Below are 15982 nucleotides of genomic sequence, written 5' to 3'. Positions count from 1 at the left end.
ACATGCTCTCGCACATAAACACACTCTCACCCACAAGCACACATACAATGTACATGTAAGGTCATTTTACTTACAAAAGCTGCCACCAAAGGTACCGTTCCAGCTAAGTGTGTTCGATTTTTTATTAAACTATTAGTGAATAATATAATATTATTCAATATTAGTGAAATGAACAATGAGCAGACAATAAGGAATGCGGAGCTGCTGCTGTGTTCTTGGCACTGATTTTGCAACCTATGAGGGCAGGGGTCGCAAAGGCAGTGACACAGGTTGCAAAGGGCAGCAGCTGCGACCACTGATGACCCCTAAATGACGTCCATGCACTGAATTAATCTCATTCCTTACACTGTAGTGACAGACCTTAACACATGTATCCCCCAAAACAAGCATTGTTTACCTCCAGACAACTATGTCTCCCCATGTGATTTCTAATTATTCCCATGTCTCTCAATGTTTCTCTGAAAAGTCTTAATGGCTTCCAAAACATCATCAGGTGCTTTGTACAGTTGCCATGGAAGCACCATTATCAAGCAGCTGTGTGATTTAACTCTATACAGAACTCCAATGGACATCTCCAATGGACATCTCCAATGTCTTATTGGCTGACCAGCGTCCCAGTTCTCTTCAGATCAGCTCGATGGATGCATGCAATGTTCAATGTATGCCAGTTGTGGCAGGGGGTAAACACCAGCACTCCTTTTTGTGACCAGGGACTTTTCATCACCACTTTTACTCAGAGCAAGAGAAAGAAAGGCATAGAAGGGAGAAAGAAGAGGAAAGAGAAAGATAGGAAAAATAGAATTAAAAAAAACCTGCAGGGATGCGATAAAAAGATAATACAGGAAGGTGGAAGAAAGATTCAGGAGGAGGAATCAAAGTGAGGCAGCTTTGGTAATCAGGCATTCTGCTGTGCGGGTGGCAGACTCCTGAGAAAAACATGTGGACCCACATTTAATGTTTAAAAAAAATAAAACCATGAAGAAAATTCAGCCGAGAAGAAGCTCGAAGCAACTGTTCATTTTTATTGGGAACTTGAAGATGCAGCATGCGAATAAACAGTAATTGATAACATACATCAACACCAAGAAAAAAGCAAAGCCATTTAAAAGAAAAAATTATACGATTGGGGGGTGAATAAGCAACGTTTTCCTGTTTTGCCCTCTGCCAAGGTTGCAACGTTCCCTGGTTTTCATTTATCAGCTCTACGATATTTCCTCAGCCCAAGATAATTTCACATTAACTGAAACCATCTCAGCCAAGCAAGGCTCTTGGAGTGCAAGTCATACTAGTTGCATATTTGTGGCATAAGTACATGTTGGAAAATGTATGCAAGATTTTCCTCTGCACATTTACATTTTACTGAGCCTTTCTATGCAGTGTGACATTTCGGCGGCAAAGAACATGTAGCCCCTTATTATGAGTGCCATAAAGGGGTTGGTGATAAATATTACTCCATATAAAATCGAATACCCCGTGGTTCGCTATGTATTGAGTGCATTAATGATTACACAATGGTTCTTCCTCCATCAAGTAGGTTTTTGGGCATTCCTTACCGAAATATGCACGTCCCAGGTTTGGAAGGCCCTTTTTCACCCACTAAATGTCTGCACATTTATCTGACTAAATTTAACAAAAAGTAACATCATACACGCCTGGATATGATCCAATGGGCCACATAGAATTTCTAGAAGATTAAATTGCTATTCTGCTGAGAACAATGCCTCGCCGTGCATTAACCAAAGCTCTTTTGACTAAAATGCCTATCACTGGGAACAGAATTCCACGAGGGATAAAAATTACAGGTGCCCTTATGGATTCTGAAGACAGGAGCCTCGCGATACAATCTCGCCATATCTAGAGGGCCGGACTGGCCCTAGAGGGCACCGGGCGTTTCCCTGACGGTTTAGTGATCACACCCAACAAAGGTTAAACGTTTCACACTGGTTACAGTTTTAGCTGCTTTGAAGGCCCACCCAGTTGTGGTCGTATTTAAGGTGGTAACTATTTATCATTATCACTGGACAATGTTTTAAATAGTAGTTGGCAATAGTGATGTTTTTCCTTGCTCGAAAGTGTTTACTACAGGAATTCCGGCTGAACTGAAACTGCATAATAAAGCATTGTGGACCCTGTGGTATTATAATTACCAATCAGCGGTCCAAGTGCATTAAAAGGATGGGAACTATGATGCTGCATGCAATGGGGGTGAGCCAGTGAGCGCAGGGGCGGGGTCAAATGTTTAGCTAAAGAAAACCTAGGACCCAGATTCTGAACACTGTCACGCAACGCAGAGCAGCCTCCTAAGAGGCTGCGCTGCATGATAGGGAGGGAGCAGGAGAGCACCATATTGACAGAGAAATGTCACTCTCCATCCCTCTCCCTAGCGCCGGAGCTGATTTCAGCTGTTGTGCATCAAGCTCACTACTTAGCGCCGAGGCGCTAGGCCGTGTGCCTGAGTCTAGCATAGGTTACTATGCCTAGACATATCCAAAAGCATTTCCTACCTTGTATGTGTACTGCACAGTGCAGCACTCATGCAAAGTCAGAAAGGCACGGAGAAGTGTAAACATTTCTTTGTTTAACGCCTGCTTTTCAGTGGCGTTAATTTTTGGTGTTAAACGCTTTTCACTAATGTTAGTGAATTGGTTTGGCATAAAAAAACATGGGTGGTTGCATGGGAACGCCCATGCACCACCCATATAACACCCTCTTAAAACAAAGTTATGCAGAACAGCATTTTGCTCTGCGTTACTTTTCCATACAAACCAACGCATTTGCAAATCCCTAAATTGGTTTGACATCTTGTTATTGTTAAAAAAGTAACGCTAAACCTTTCAGAATCTGGGTCTAAATATTCTGTCAATTTTTTTGTTTTGGTCTATCAACTTCAGGGTCCTACTTTTGAAAAAAAAGGTGCAGCTTAAATGGAGAATAATTAAAATAGTCAAGTTAATCAGTGGGAAATGCACTACAGTGCATTATGAAACATATATTAGTTAATACACAGCAGAGGTGAATGTGTAACCAAAAAGCTACAGATTTAAACCTTGGTTGGTGCAGTGGGGAATAGTTACTTGTGTCATTTTAGCGCTACGAGGTCCCATCCTGTGACAGAAAGCACTGTGAATATGTAAGTCAATATTTTAAACTTGCATTACACACAACATAATATAGAATGCTACAAAACGGCTAAAGATAAAATGGTGCTCCAAAAATATAGATTTTAGTAATGACCAGACTGTATGTAAAGCATTTAAAATATATATATCTGTCCCTTAAAAGCATGCGCTTCACAATTCAACTAGTAACTCCGTGGCACTGCCAGTCAAAAACAATACATCTGTCATCACAAAGCTTCAAGTCAATCCCACAATTAAAGTCAGTGCCGGCTCCCAAGCCCGCTGCACATTTGCAGATTAGCCAGTTGAGCACATTTGCATTTCTTTAAGGCAAGCAGGCACCCTGGCAAGAAGGGTTCTTGATTGTTTAGTTGTCTGCCTCTCTTGGTTTCACAGCACAGGAGATTCCCTGAATGACACTTCAGCTGAAGCATTTAAACTATTGTAATTAACCGTCCCGGGACACGTGCCATTTCAGAAAAAATAGGGGAACGCTTTTTCATAAATTAAGAAAGTATGGGCATGTGGTGATTCTCAGATCCCGCCTACTTTGACCTCTGTTACCAATGATAAATTCTACATATTGTGACTCATAAGGTGGCTTGTTGTACTGCGTTGCACTACAATCCCAAAAATAGGCCCCTTACTGTGCTGTTCTCCGATGGCTGTTACCCAGTAAAGCTTTGCGGAAATTACAGAGAAGTGTGGCAGTACTTACGGCAATTAATGCGTACAGTAAAGCTGTAACATTAGCTATACCTGGTTCTGCTGCTGGCTGAAGAAGACCTTGGTCTTCGCTTCCTTTGCTATAAAGAATGGTCTGTTTAGCCTCAGAACGTCCCCTAGGGGGGAGACAACTCGCTGCACTTGGAACCACTTAAGCCTGGATAACACTCTATCTTGTATTCATAGCGAATGTGCCCGCCTTTTGCGACGTAGCATATTTGTGAGATAAATCCAGTAGACGCACGGTCTAGTTTTATTTTACATTCTCCAGTGTTGCGGGACCAGAACCAGTCCGAGCTCAGTAATGGGCTGGGGCTTATTTTATATCATCATGCTTCGATCCACAGTAAGAGAAAGAAAGACAGGCGAGACCTCCCTCCCTCCCTGAAAAGGCCAACAGTATTAAAAACATTGTAATGTACATCTCAACTGCAATCTCTGCAAATACTCTGGGCTCAGCTTTTTGCTCTGTCCTACAGATGCACAAGCTGCCCATCTTCCCTTCCTTCCATCGCCCTTAACAAGTGCACACCACAACATGGATGTACTCTCAACTCACCTGTAATATGTGCACAACACTTCTTGGCTTATATAGTTGTACCTCGCAGAACTCGACCTCTTCTCTGCAAATTCAGACAAGCGAGAATGGGAGCCTGCTACTGCAATTGATACAACGCTAGTCGAGAGGCCAATTTTCCAGTTATTGTTAATGGCTTCCGTTTGCGATTGTTTTACAGAAGTGCTCGACTCATGAAGTTTGGATGTCGCTTTCATGCTGTGCCTCGTGACGATGCGCCAGTCAACAACTTGCTTGGGTATCTTCTGGTATCTGTTGCCTTGTATTTTGTTCCTGCACAGTTTACAGCCTGCGCTTCTGTCTCCCGTGTCCTCCATGTTAATAACATAGGCTCCCTTCCTTTCCAGTTTGGTGACGTCAAACCCTTCTCCACCTAGGTTGTGCCCCGGCACATATGGATTTGCTTCACATTCCTTAATATTTCCACGCCGGCAGCCGGCCTCCACCCCAGACAACTTAGGAGATGTCAGGCAGAGCATCCAGCAACACAACAGCAATCCAAAATGGCTGCTCATGGTGAGAAGAGTGCAAGCGGTGCCTCTCTGGGCGGAGCTTCGAGCTTCGAGCAGAGTGCTCTGTATGTCTCCTGTTGGTGCACATAGAAATGTACCGTTAGAAATCATGGCTACATTAGAAAAGATATCTACATTTATAAGCAGCAAGACACATGTACAGGATTCACTAAAATTCTAAGAATAATGGTGCAGTCATTAGGTCTGGCTTGCACTTTGAGTACTGTCTAAAACATTCAACATACTGCCGCAACAGAAAACAAAGCAAAAATTAAATTTATTGTAATGGCAGCACTCCTTGGGAAGAAGAATATTACAGCTAACAGTGTGAGATATGATGGAGGTGCTAGTGCTTAGATTGTGAAACAGCAAGTGTATGTAGCCGCCAAAGTTTTGCTCAGAAGCTTGCGGCTGGCACTACAGAATGTTGGGGACATCAAAAACGAAGGCAACGGAGTCCAGATTCAACCCCATGCCTCAACATCCACCACTGGACACTCCCTCCTCCGCTATATCTCAATTTTACGGGCTCTTTTGCATCCCATCTTTCTTATTTTATCGCTTTTTCTGTCTTCCTCTTCCTCGTTCTTTTCCTCTTTTTTTCTCTTTTGCTCTCAGTTAAAAATAGGAGCTGGTTCCAAAAAATGAATGCCAGTGGCTAGGGCAGCGCGACCGATGCTGCTGCTGACCTGGGGATAGGGGCTTATTTAGAAATAACGCAGGTTTAAAACACACCTGCTGCAGAGTTCCTTGTGTGCCCACCAGTTTTCAGGTATCAATAAAAATGTCAAGCTAAATCTGGTGATTAATGTTCTTGCTGGAGAGAGATTGGAATTTTGTCTAGTTGTCTTTCAAGATACAGTAGTTCAGAAGGTTAGTTAATATGTCTGCTGCAGAAGAACATGAACCAGGCAAATCACCAAACTGTATTTTTTGGGGATCGCTCAGGAGGTCACTGTTTTTGTCTCAGACATCATTTTGTTACTTCTGTTTTATAAGTTACAAGGGGTGCCGCTCGAGGCTGCAGACACTGGTGGTTTATTTTGGCTCCTTACCGGGTTGACTGAACGAGCTCTTTGAAGCACAGGGACATTGCCGCTCTTGCACGCTGACCCAGGATCACGGAATCAGGACCTTCCAACGGGCGTGCAGCGGGACTGCGAGGACCAGGGGGCCAAGCAACACCTTAATCGGCCGCACCTGGGTTCTTTTCCTGCCCCACACCTTACGCGGCCACGCATACCGCCCAGAAAGTATAATACCAGTCCAACGCTCCCGCACCGCGGGTCGCGCGTGGGCGGGCTCCGGGCGAAGCCCGGGCAAAGGGCGGGCCGTCTAAGGCCGTCCAAGGATGATCAAGGCCGGGCTGGGCCACCCCTCTTTTATTTTTTATTTTTTACTGTCTTTTTCCTGTGTGGTTACTCCAGTAAATTATGTTATGTTATACTCTGAAGGCCCACAGGTACCAGTGTGATTGTTATTCATAACTGTGGGCTGTTTTTGGTTACTAGTATTATGTCTCTACGGTCTGGGAAAAACCGTCATGTAGCAATCCCTACTTCCAGTGGGGTGGTTACTGGCACTCTGGATAATTTCTTCAAGAGAGCCTCCACCATACTGGAAAAGGAAATTGCCTATGTTGAAAAACGTCTCTCCCTGGATTTAGTAACAGGGAAGCGCTCCTCTTTAGGGCGCATAGGCACGACGGTCTCCCCGGCGCCAACCAACATCGCAGGGGATGAAATTAGGCTGGTGGATGTTGGGGATGTATCAGACAGCTCGAGCCTAAACTTATCTTCCCTAAGCCCAGCCCCCAGCAGTGATACCGCTGGGGTGCATAATTCCCCAGGGCCTGTTATCCAATCTGTCTACAGTTTATCTCAAGGTTCTCCAGACAGGCCAAAAATCAATAACAGGAAAAGAAGGGGCCGTTCACTAATGGATTCATCCCCGAAAGCGGATCCCCAACCCTCTATCTCTCCTAGGCCTGGCACAGATGTTACTATCCCCTTTGTTTGCCCAACAGTCCCTGAAGGTGATCTCCTGGACAAAATCGAGATCCTGATGAAGGCCCTTATGTTGCCACTTCTAGAAAGAACCAGAATGATCAACTCTAAGCTAGATCAGATAGAAAAGCAGGTTGGAGAAAATACACTCCTATTAGCTGATCTGGCCAAGGGTAATGCCCCTATTAGATCATCAGGGTTTACTAAAAAGGGCTCGGGCCCCAGTACTGCAACTGCTGGGGCTGCAGCAGAGGAACCTAAAAAAAACAGATAAGAAAACATTAAATACACCTATTCCAAAGACTGCAATGAAGAACCAAGTAGGTACAACAAGACAGGGTGGGAAGGTAATGGAACCGGTACGTGCAGCTCAGCCATTATTCAGTGGTCTACCTTCAGACAGAAGGCCAATTAGGCAACTCCAGCAGAATAAGGAAGCTAGTAAAGTCCAACTCCCTAGCGTAAACCTACCCCCAGAGGGTGCACCCTATACAAAAGTTTTAGTGGGAGTGCGATCTCTGGGGGATGGAAATTTTGAATCACATAGGGAATTAAAGAATAAGGTGGTCTTTTGGCTAGATAGAAATAGGACCCTTCCTCCAGCCTCGTGTACAGAGATATTGGGTGTCAGAAGGGTACAATGGGTGGGTAACAACCCTAAAGACCTGGAAGGGGACTGCATCATAGTGAATTTCAGAGACATTTGGGCTGTAGATTATATTCGGAGAGTACCCAGATTTGGCCAAGAGGGTGATATCCAATCCCTGGGCCTTGAGTATTTTTACCCAAGGGGTATGTACAATGGTTCCCAAAAATCTTTCTCAACCTACTGCCAGAGAGGATTTTGTGGAGCAAACCCATTCCATAGGCCAGTGCAACCTTTATTGCTCCACAATAGGTTTGATCCTCTAATGGACCTGGAGGGTGTAGACTGACTCCCTAAACTAGCAGCTGAGAAAATTGTAATTGAAAGTCAAATGAGCTCACCGGTCTCCCCTTCAAATACAAATAGTGAGGATAGGATACGCCTAACAGGACCAAGTAGCCCACTAGCAATGCAGGCATTAGCTTCTCTGGCTGTAAATGGGGCTAAGAAGCCTAGAATAATACAGAACAGGGAATTCGGCTCTCTGTCAATTGTTTCCTGGAATCTCGCAGGTTTAGCAAACAAAATCAACTCGCCAGACTGTGGGTCATTTATTGACCCACAAGATGTCTGCCTATTCCAGGAAACTTGGGCCAGGGAAGACTATCACCGCACTGGTTTTGCCTCATTTTCTATCGAGGCAAAATGGGGTGGGAAGGGACGCCTATCAGGTGGCCTACTCATTTGGGTGGGTTCACACTTGGGATGCTCTGCAACGGAATTGGAGACAAAATCCGCGGATATCCAAAGTGTGGCATTGGAATGGCCCAATGCGGCTAAACTTATACTAGTCAATGTAAATTCAAGACCAACGGGCGTGACTAGGGATTCAGGTACAATTGAGGACCTATCTCTTTTTCTTGAGTCTATCCCCCAAGGCATTCCGTACGTGGTAGGGGGTGACTTTAATTGTCAATTCGAGCCACTGCCAGCATTTCTGCAAGGTACCACACTGGAGGAGGATGATCTTTGGGATATACCACCTGTTTGGGGCTTACCAGTTAAGTCCTTGACACCGCTTGCTACCCAAATTATGGCCCTGTCTCTCAATAACTCCATTAGGGCCTTTAATGGGCGGGTTAGCGGGGATATTCCCCCGAAACCCACCTATAACAAACTAGGGAGCGAGTCACGTATAGACTATATTTTTGTGCAAACCCGAAACTGGGCTCTGGTAAAGAGTTTTCAGGTAACCCCACGTGATGAAAGTGACCACAATCCATTGGTCTTGAATTTCCAGGTTCCAGGCCCTTTTATTGAGAACCAGACTCCCAATACCCCTTCTGACCATAGCGCGACGCTTTCTAGTGATAGATGCAGAATAAGATGGGCAAAAGTCCTAGAGAACCCTGCATCTATTTCTCGGCTCTATGCCACAATTTTACCTGTACTACAAAGCGTAGAAGAGCTCATCTTATTAAGCCCGTCAGCGGAGAAACATATTGCCCTTGGTGATCTCCACTTGGAGCTCACCATCGCAATAGCAGAGGTGCTGAACCCGCGTGTATTAAAAAAGCCTAGCAAATCTACAAAAGCCTTGTGGTATAACTCAACCTGCAGGAAGGCCAAAGCTGAACTTCTTGAGGCTATGAAGCAAAGGGCTAGCATCGTGTTGGTTAGGGCAAAAAGGTCAGAATACAGACATCAACTACAGGTTGCCAAGACTGAGTGGGATAACGAAAAGTGTTCCGAAATGGTGGGAGCTCTCAGTCTGAAAGATGCCCGGAAATTCTGGCAGATCGTTAAAAATGGTTCCGCGGACCCGACACCAGCAGTAGAAGCTAACATTGCCCATAGTGTCTGGGAGGCCCACTTCGCCACTCTTTATTCCCCGGATATCATAGATTATCCTGAGGACATACCTAATCTGCTGAAAGGCCCTAATCCGGAACTGGCCCATGAGGAATTCTCTGTGGGGGAGGTTGGTGCTGCAATGGTAAAACTAAGAGTGGAGAAAGCTCCGGGTTTGGACAGGCTTCCCGGAGACCTTTTCAAGCATGAACCAACTGTCTGGGCTCCATACCTTCAGGTCCTTTTTAACTCAATTTTGGGTGGGATGGAGGTGCCTAGTACCTGGCTGGGAGCAGAGATTGTACCTATCTTCAAGAAGGGCTCTCCTCTGCTCCCAGCCAATTACAGGCCTATTAGCCTAATAGATGTTCTCCAAAAGGTCTTCGCAAAGCTAATTTTGGACCGTTTGCTGGAGTGGATGCTTGAACACTCCGTTCTGAGCCCTTACCAAGCGGGCTTCAGTAAGAAAGTCTCCACTTTAGACCACATTTTTCGCTTGGCTCTTCTATATTGGAAAACGGTAAAAATGGAGGGTGGCAGCCTCTATACCATTTTCGTAGATTTACGGGCGGCATTTGATCTCGTTCCCTGTAGAAAACTTTGGTCCGTCCTCTTTAATATGGGGGTACCACAAAATCTATTAAACATGATTATCCGCCTGCACACAAATAACTATGCACAGGTTAGATGTGGCCGAGATGGTGCTCTATCTCATAGATTCGCCGTTGACAGGGGGGTAAGACAGGGTTGTGTGCTTGCACCGACCCTGTTCTGCCTCTATGTCAATGGGGTAATCTCCCTTCTAAATGGGGTATTGGATGGTGATGCCCCCAAACTCGCCAGAAGCAGGGTGCCGGCGATCATGTTCGCTGACGACACCCTGCTTCTCTCTAAGACACCCATGGGGATTCAACGAATCCTTAAGGGTTTTGAGGAATTCTGTGGAATCCATGGTCTTAAGATTAACGCTCTTAAGACCAAGTATATGATTTTTAATCCCCCACAAAAAACACGCCCTAACCCTTGCATTGGCGGAAATAGGCTAGAGATGGTCCGAACTTTTGAATATCTAGGGGTGACCCTAAACGAGCACATGTCCTGGCGTCACCACCAAACAAAATCACATCTTAAATTGGCCCAAATGGCGGGAGGTGTTATTGCCCTTGTAAACAAAAACAAATCTACCATCTAGGCAATTGGTCCCCCGTTAGAGATTTACAGAGTGCAAGTTAGGGGAGCGATCATGTATGGCAGTGAACTCTGGGGCCACACGTGTAATCGTAAGCTAGCGGTAACGGAGAACAAATTTATTAGGCAGTTTTTAACTCTCCCCCCTAGTACACCCCTTTTGCCAATGAGGCTAGATTTGGGTCTAAGGCCACTTGATGAAGATCTGGCAGTGAGGCCTCTAATTTTTTGGCGTAGAGTTTGGACCACTCCGGCATTGGCAAGCTATAGGTCTGAGCTCCTGGAGATTGTGAACTATCCGAGCGCAGGGAACATCCCCTGGTTCCGCTACATAAAAAGCGAGTTTATGCGCATGGGATTATCTGATTTGTGGCTTTACCCTGCGACTGCCTGCTTCACGGTCTCAAGGAAACAGCTACTTCTACTTTACGAGAAAGCAAAACTGTGGCACAGAGACAGGGCATAAAGTCAGGCACCCTGACCGACTCCTTTCTAAAGATCAAGATACTTATAAGCTGGAGGGAATCCTAGATGTAATTTATCCATCCAACACTAGGAAACTGTACCTACAGTGGAGGTACGGAAGTTTGCCAATCCGAGCCTTCACTAGTAAATGGTCTGACCCCCCCTTGAGTCATTGCCCTGGGTGCAACTACGATCAGGAAACCGAGCTGCATATACTGTTTTTCTGTCGAACGTATGGGCATGTAAGAAGGAAGTGGATAGTTCCGGCCTGCAAAAACCTAGGCTTTACTCATTGCCTGCAGGCATATAGGGTTTTCAAATCGGATCTTTCTAGCATGATAGTGTTTGCGGTAGCCAAATACTTGGAAACCTTCTGGCAGATGAGAAGACGTTTGCTTTCCAGGGTTGCAGGATAATTTTACAATTTTAACCTTTTTAAATCTAATTATCTCTTAACTATTATAATGTTTTAATGTATTCTCTACAGCTCTTTGCACCCAGGGCTGCAGACCATTTGTATAATTCTAAACATCATCAGCATGTATTTACCCTCTATATTTATATTGCCTCAACTGACTCATTACAGCCTCTTGTATGATGATTTGTATCAAGGATTTAGGCTAATGGTTTATAACAAAATTTGCTTTGTTTATCTGTCAGGGGAGCAAATGTTTGTTTTTACATGTATTATTGTTTGTTTCATCTTTTATGGCAACTAAGCCGAAATAAAGATTATTGATGATGATGATAAGTTACAACCTGAATATAGCACAGTGAGCTTTGGACTGTCATCAAAGAGCCGCATGCATGCTAGAGATTAGAATGTTATGTTTTGTTCTGCAGTCTTTCATTAACCTAATGTTGCTAAAATGGGTTCATTTAGGTAGAAATACATTCTTATTAGTAAAGCCAAACACTTCAGTACAATTTAAATTTGAGTCTGTGCTTCTCCATAACGAAACACTTAAAACCGAGTGCATAGTAGCATCAGTGACTTGTGACTCCTACGCCTTACAATCCTATTTTTCTTATGTAACATTTCCATAGACTGATTTACACATATATGATTCATTGTGCTGTAAAATGTGTGTGTGATGTAAAGTGCTCTGACATCCTACACTTGTATGAGTAGCACGGAAAGCAAATTAAATACATGTTAACAAGGGGCTATGGAAAGATGAGGGGCACTGGTGGAGTGTGGTAGTGAGGGAATTTGTGGAGAAAGAGGTTTCTTGTGGGGGCTCCAACAAACATTGTCACACTTGGCAGCACTAGCGCTAAAGCCGACCTTGCCAGTGAGCCCCTCGTGGAACTACTGCCGCAGATTATGCAGAGAGGAGCCAAAGGCCACACTATGGTATTCTACCAAAATACTGAGTAAAAAGATGTTGAGATTCAGAAATATTGAGTTTTTAATATCGTGTTCCACAAATATCATGATGCAGGAATATCACTGACAAGAATATCGATTTTCTAAGGTAAGTAATATCAATGTAAAAAATATCGATGTTGTCAGTATTGTTTACAATAGTATCTATGTTTTTTTAACAGATTTTATTGATCTATTTTAAAAAAACATCAGAGCAGTTCAAGAATGTCTAACTTAGCATTCATTATGTACTCGTTTAAAGACCTATCTAGCAATTACTCATCCGAGTGCTTCATAGTCATAGATCATGTTGGCTCCATACCCCTTCTTTCCCCGCCTTCCCCCCTGCGAGTCGCTAATGTGATGATTGTATCTTGGTTGTAGAGATGCAGCTATGGCCAGTTTGGGCGCATTCCTAGTACGTCACCCGCTAATATAATGTGTATGGCTGTGAGATCTGCTTGACATGATAATCATCTGGACAATATTGGTTCTCGCTGTGCTCCTTTGTAAGGGAACAGGTCCTACAGATTTGCCCCCTCTTTGTCCTCCTGGACCCCCTCGACAAAAGTATCTATGCTCTTAATATCAAAATTAAAAATATCTGTGATGTTAATATCATTTACTAAAATATTGTTGTTAATAATATCATTTTTTTATTATTTTCATGTAGTTTAATATATGTTTTAATTGTATATGTTATAAAGTGTCTGTATAATTACTGTTAATGTTTTTTGTAAAATAGTTTACACAATTTGTGTTGCTTTTTAATTGAATTAAATTATTTATTGTAATTTTTAGTGTCACAGCAGGCTGTGGGTTTTGTATGGGTATAGGGAGGAAAGTAATTTAATTGTAATTCATTTATAATAATTTTAATTATCATTAATTATTTAATAGATAATTAAATATGTAAATTGTGTAATTAATAATTTTTTGGGTGCGGGTTTTGGGGTTTGTAGGGGTACAGGATGGGAACTAAATTAATTATAATTAATGAATAAATACATTTTTCATTATTATTGATTATTTAATTGATAATTAATTATGTACATTGTGTAATTAATTATTTTTTAAGTTATGTTTTAGGTACGGGCTTCGGGGTTTGTAGGGGTATAGGATGAGAAGTATATTTATTTAAATTAATTAATAATTATTAATTAATTAACTATTTAAATAGAGGAGTTGGCCTAACGGCTAGGGCGCTCGACCTCGGACTTGGGGAACTGGGTTCGAGTCTTGGTAATGACGCTAAAACATCCTGTGATTCTGGGCAAATCACTTAATCTCCCCATGCTTAACAAAAATGAATGTGTGTCCTCATGTAATGGAACTGGTGCTATGTAAAGCGCTCTGATACCTGTTTCGGGTCAAGTTTGCGCTATAAAAAAACTCTTTAAAAAAATGATGAATAATTATGCAAATTATGTAATTAATACATTTTTTAAGTTATGTTTTAGGTGTGAGTTGTGGGGTTTATAGGGGTACAGACTGGGAAGTAAATTAATTAATTGATCATTAATTATGTAAATTGTGTCATAAAGATTTTTTTCAATTATATGTCAGGTGTGGGCTGTAATTTTTTTAGGGTGACAGGGTGGGAAGTTACTTAAGAAATAATGTATTGCTAATTAATTATTACTTTATAATTAATTATTTAATTGATAATGATGTTAATTGTGAACTTATCATATTTGTTAAGTTATCTGTTAGGTGTGTGTTGTTTAGTGTGCAGAGAAGTTATTTAAGTAACCATAACTAAAAATAATATGGAATTTGTTTTATTTTGTATTATTTAAAATGATAATTGTGTACTACCTTTTTATTACAATTACATTTTAATTGTTGGCTGTTATGTTTGTGGGAATAGTGTGCTTTTTTTAGGTATATAAATAATATTTGTGTTGATAATAATTTGTAAAAATTGTAATATGTATGTTATTTTTTTCATTTTTAAAATGTTTAGTTTTCTTTTTTTTTTATCATCCTCATTTTGCGCGTGAATGTATAAGGAGTATGACCGGAACTTGTGACATCCAGGTAATGTGCCTTCACTCTCTCAGTTTTACTGTTCCGGCAACGGAGAGTATCCCTATGTTGGATCTGTCAGACTTAGTCCTCCTGTATCCTTTACCATAATCAATAATTCTTTGTATCGGGGGGGGGGAGAGCTAGCCTTCCTGGCTACTCGGCGGGAATGATTCCCGTCTGAAATATTGTCACCGCTTCAATCATTGGACGTGTTATGTTTATTTGCGTTTCTTCATTACCTTACGTATTGAGAGCATGGTAGTTTTCCAAAACCTCCCAGAAATTAGATTTTTTGGTGGGCTTTCCTTTCCTATCCATTTTGTGTGTTGTTATTATAGAATTTAGCCAGTCCCCGTGTAATGGTGGTACTAGTTGAACCCAGTTCAGGCATATCTCTCTTCTTGCAAGAAGTGTTAATATAAATAATAGATTTTCCTGTTTTCTAGTTAACCTCTCCTCGCTCAGATCAACCTTGGTATTAATCCCGAAAATAATTAGAGTTGTACTTACTTCTAGATATTTTCCCAATACCCGGCATAACGTCTTACCAACTTCCTGCCAGAAGGGGGCCAAGAGGGGACAGCCTTGGAACATGTGCAGGTCGTCCGCCTTTTCTAGCCCGCATTTGGGGCAGGACTTTACGCTGGCTTCTTTGAATTTTGATAAACTTTTGGGTGTCCAGTATGCCCTATGCATTGTGAATAAGTGATTTATCTTCAGGCGTGCTGGTTTGATGATTGACCAGCATTTTCCAAGTGAATTCTGCCTCAAGTTTTGCAAGTCCGGCTCTATTATGTCTTTACTGCAGACTGACTCTGGGATCCAGAAATTCTCTTCTCCTGCAGCGATTAGAGCCCAATACCATCTTGATATTTCCTTCTTTATTGGGGTAGTCTTCGTCATTTCCTTCTCCAGGTCTATATTTCCTGCTCTTTTATCTGTTAGTGAGCTTGCCCAGCTTGTGAGTTGGTAGTATTTGAATTTTGACACTGATGAATTAGTGATTTCTACTAGGTATTCCCAAGGTTCTATTGAGTTCTCCGACATCAGCTGGCCCCAATCGTTGATTCCAGCCACTTTTAGTGGTAATGCCAGGGCATCTTTTAGGCACTCTGGCGTATAAGGGGAATCCCAAATCGGAGCCTTGGAGCTGTAGTAAGGAATGTTCAAGGTGCTTCTGACTTGATACCATAATCTTGCTGCGTTGTTCAGTGTCTTTAATTTTATTTTCTTGAAGAATTTCGGGTGTCCGAATTTAAACAATAAATAGTCATTTTTGTTTGTCAGTATTTGGAGAAATTCAGGGTAGAGCTTGTGTTTTTTTACAAGGGGTCTCACATTCTTGAACTGAAAGACCCTGCAGTATTCAATGAGATCTGGGCTGGCTATTCCCCCTTGTTCTTTTTTCCTCCTTGTTTTGTTCCAGGCAATCCTTGTTCCTTTTGATGCCCATAGGAAACTCGCGATATCTCCCTGGATCTTCTTCAGGTAGTCTCTCTTAAATTCCAGTGGTATAGCATTGAAAAGGTAAGTAAATTTGGGAAGAATGGAC

At 42.5% G+C, this 15982-nt stretch overlaps 1 protein-coding gene across 1 annotated transcript in view; it reads right to left on the bottom strand.

Annotated features, from left to right (window-relative positions):
• LOC147703684 (perforin-1-like) overlaps positions 1-15982 on the bottom strand; it is a 434024-nt gene that overhangs the window by 345579 nt on the left and 72463 nt on the right. The window contains exon 2 of the transcript XR_015297309.1: positions 4405-5008. The gene's annotated coding sequence lies outside the window, so the exon portion shown is untranslated. The remainder of the gene's footprint in view (positions 1-4404; positions 5009-15982) is intronic.

Source organism: Lissotriton vulgaris, chromosome 7, assembly GCF_964263255.1.
Source record: "Lissotriton vulgaris chromosome 7, aLisVul1.2, whole genome shotgun sequence".
Lineage (NCBI taxonomy): Eukaryota > Metazoa > Chordata > Amphibia > Caudata > Salamandridae > Lissotriton > Lissotriton vulgaris.
The sequence above is the reverse complement of the archived record's forward strand: the minus strand, read 5'-3'. Positions and strand labels throughout refer to the sequence as shown.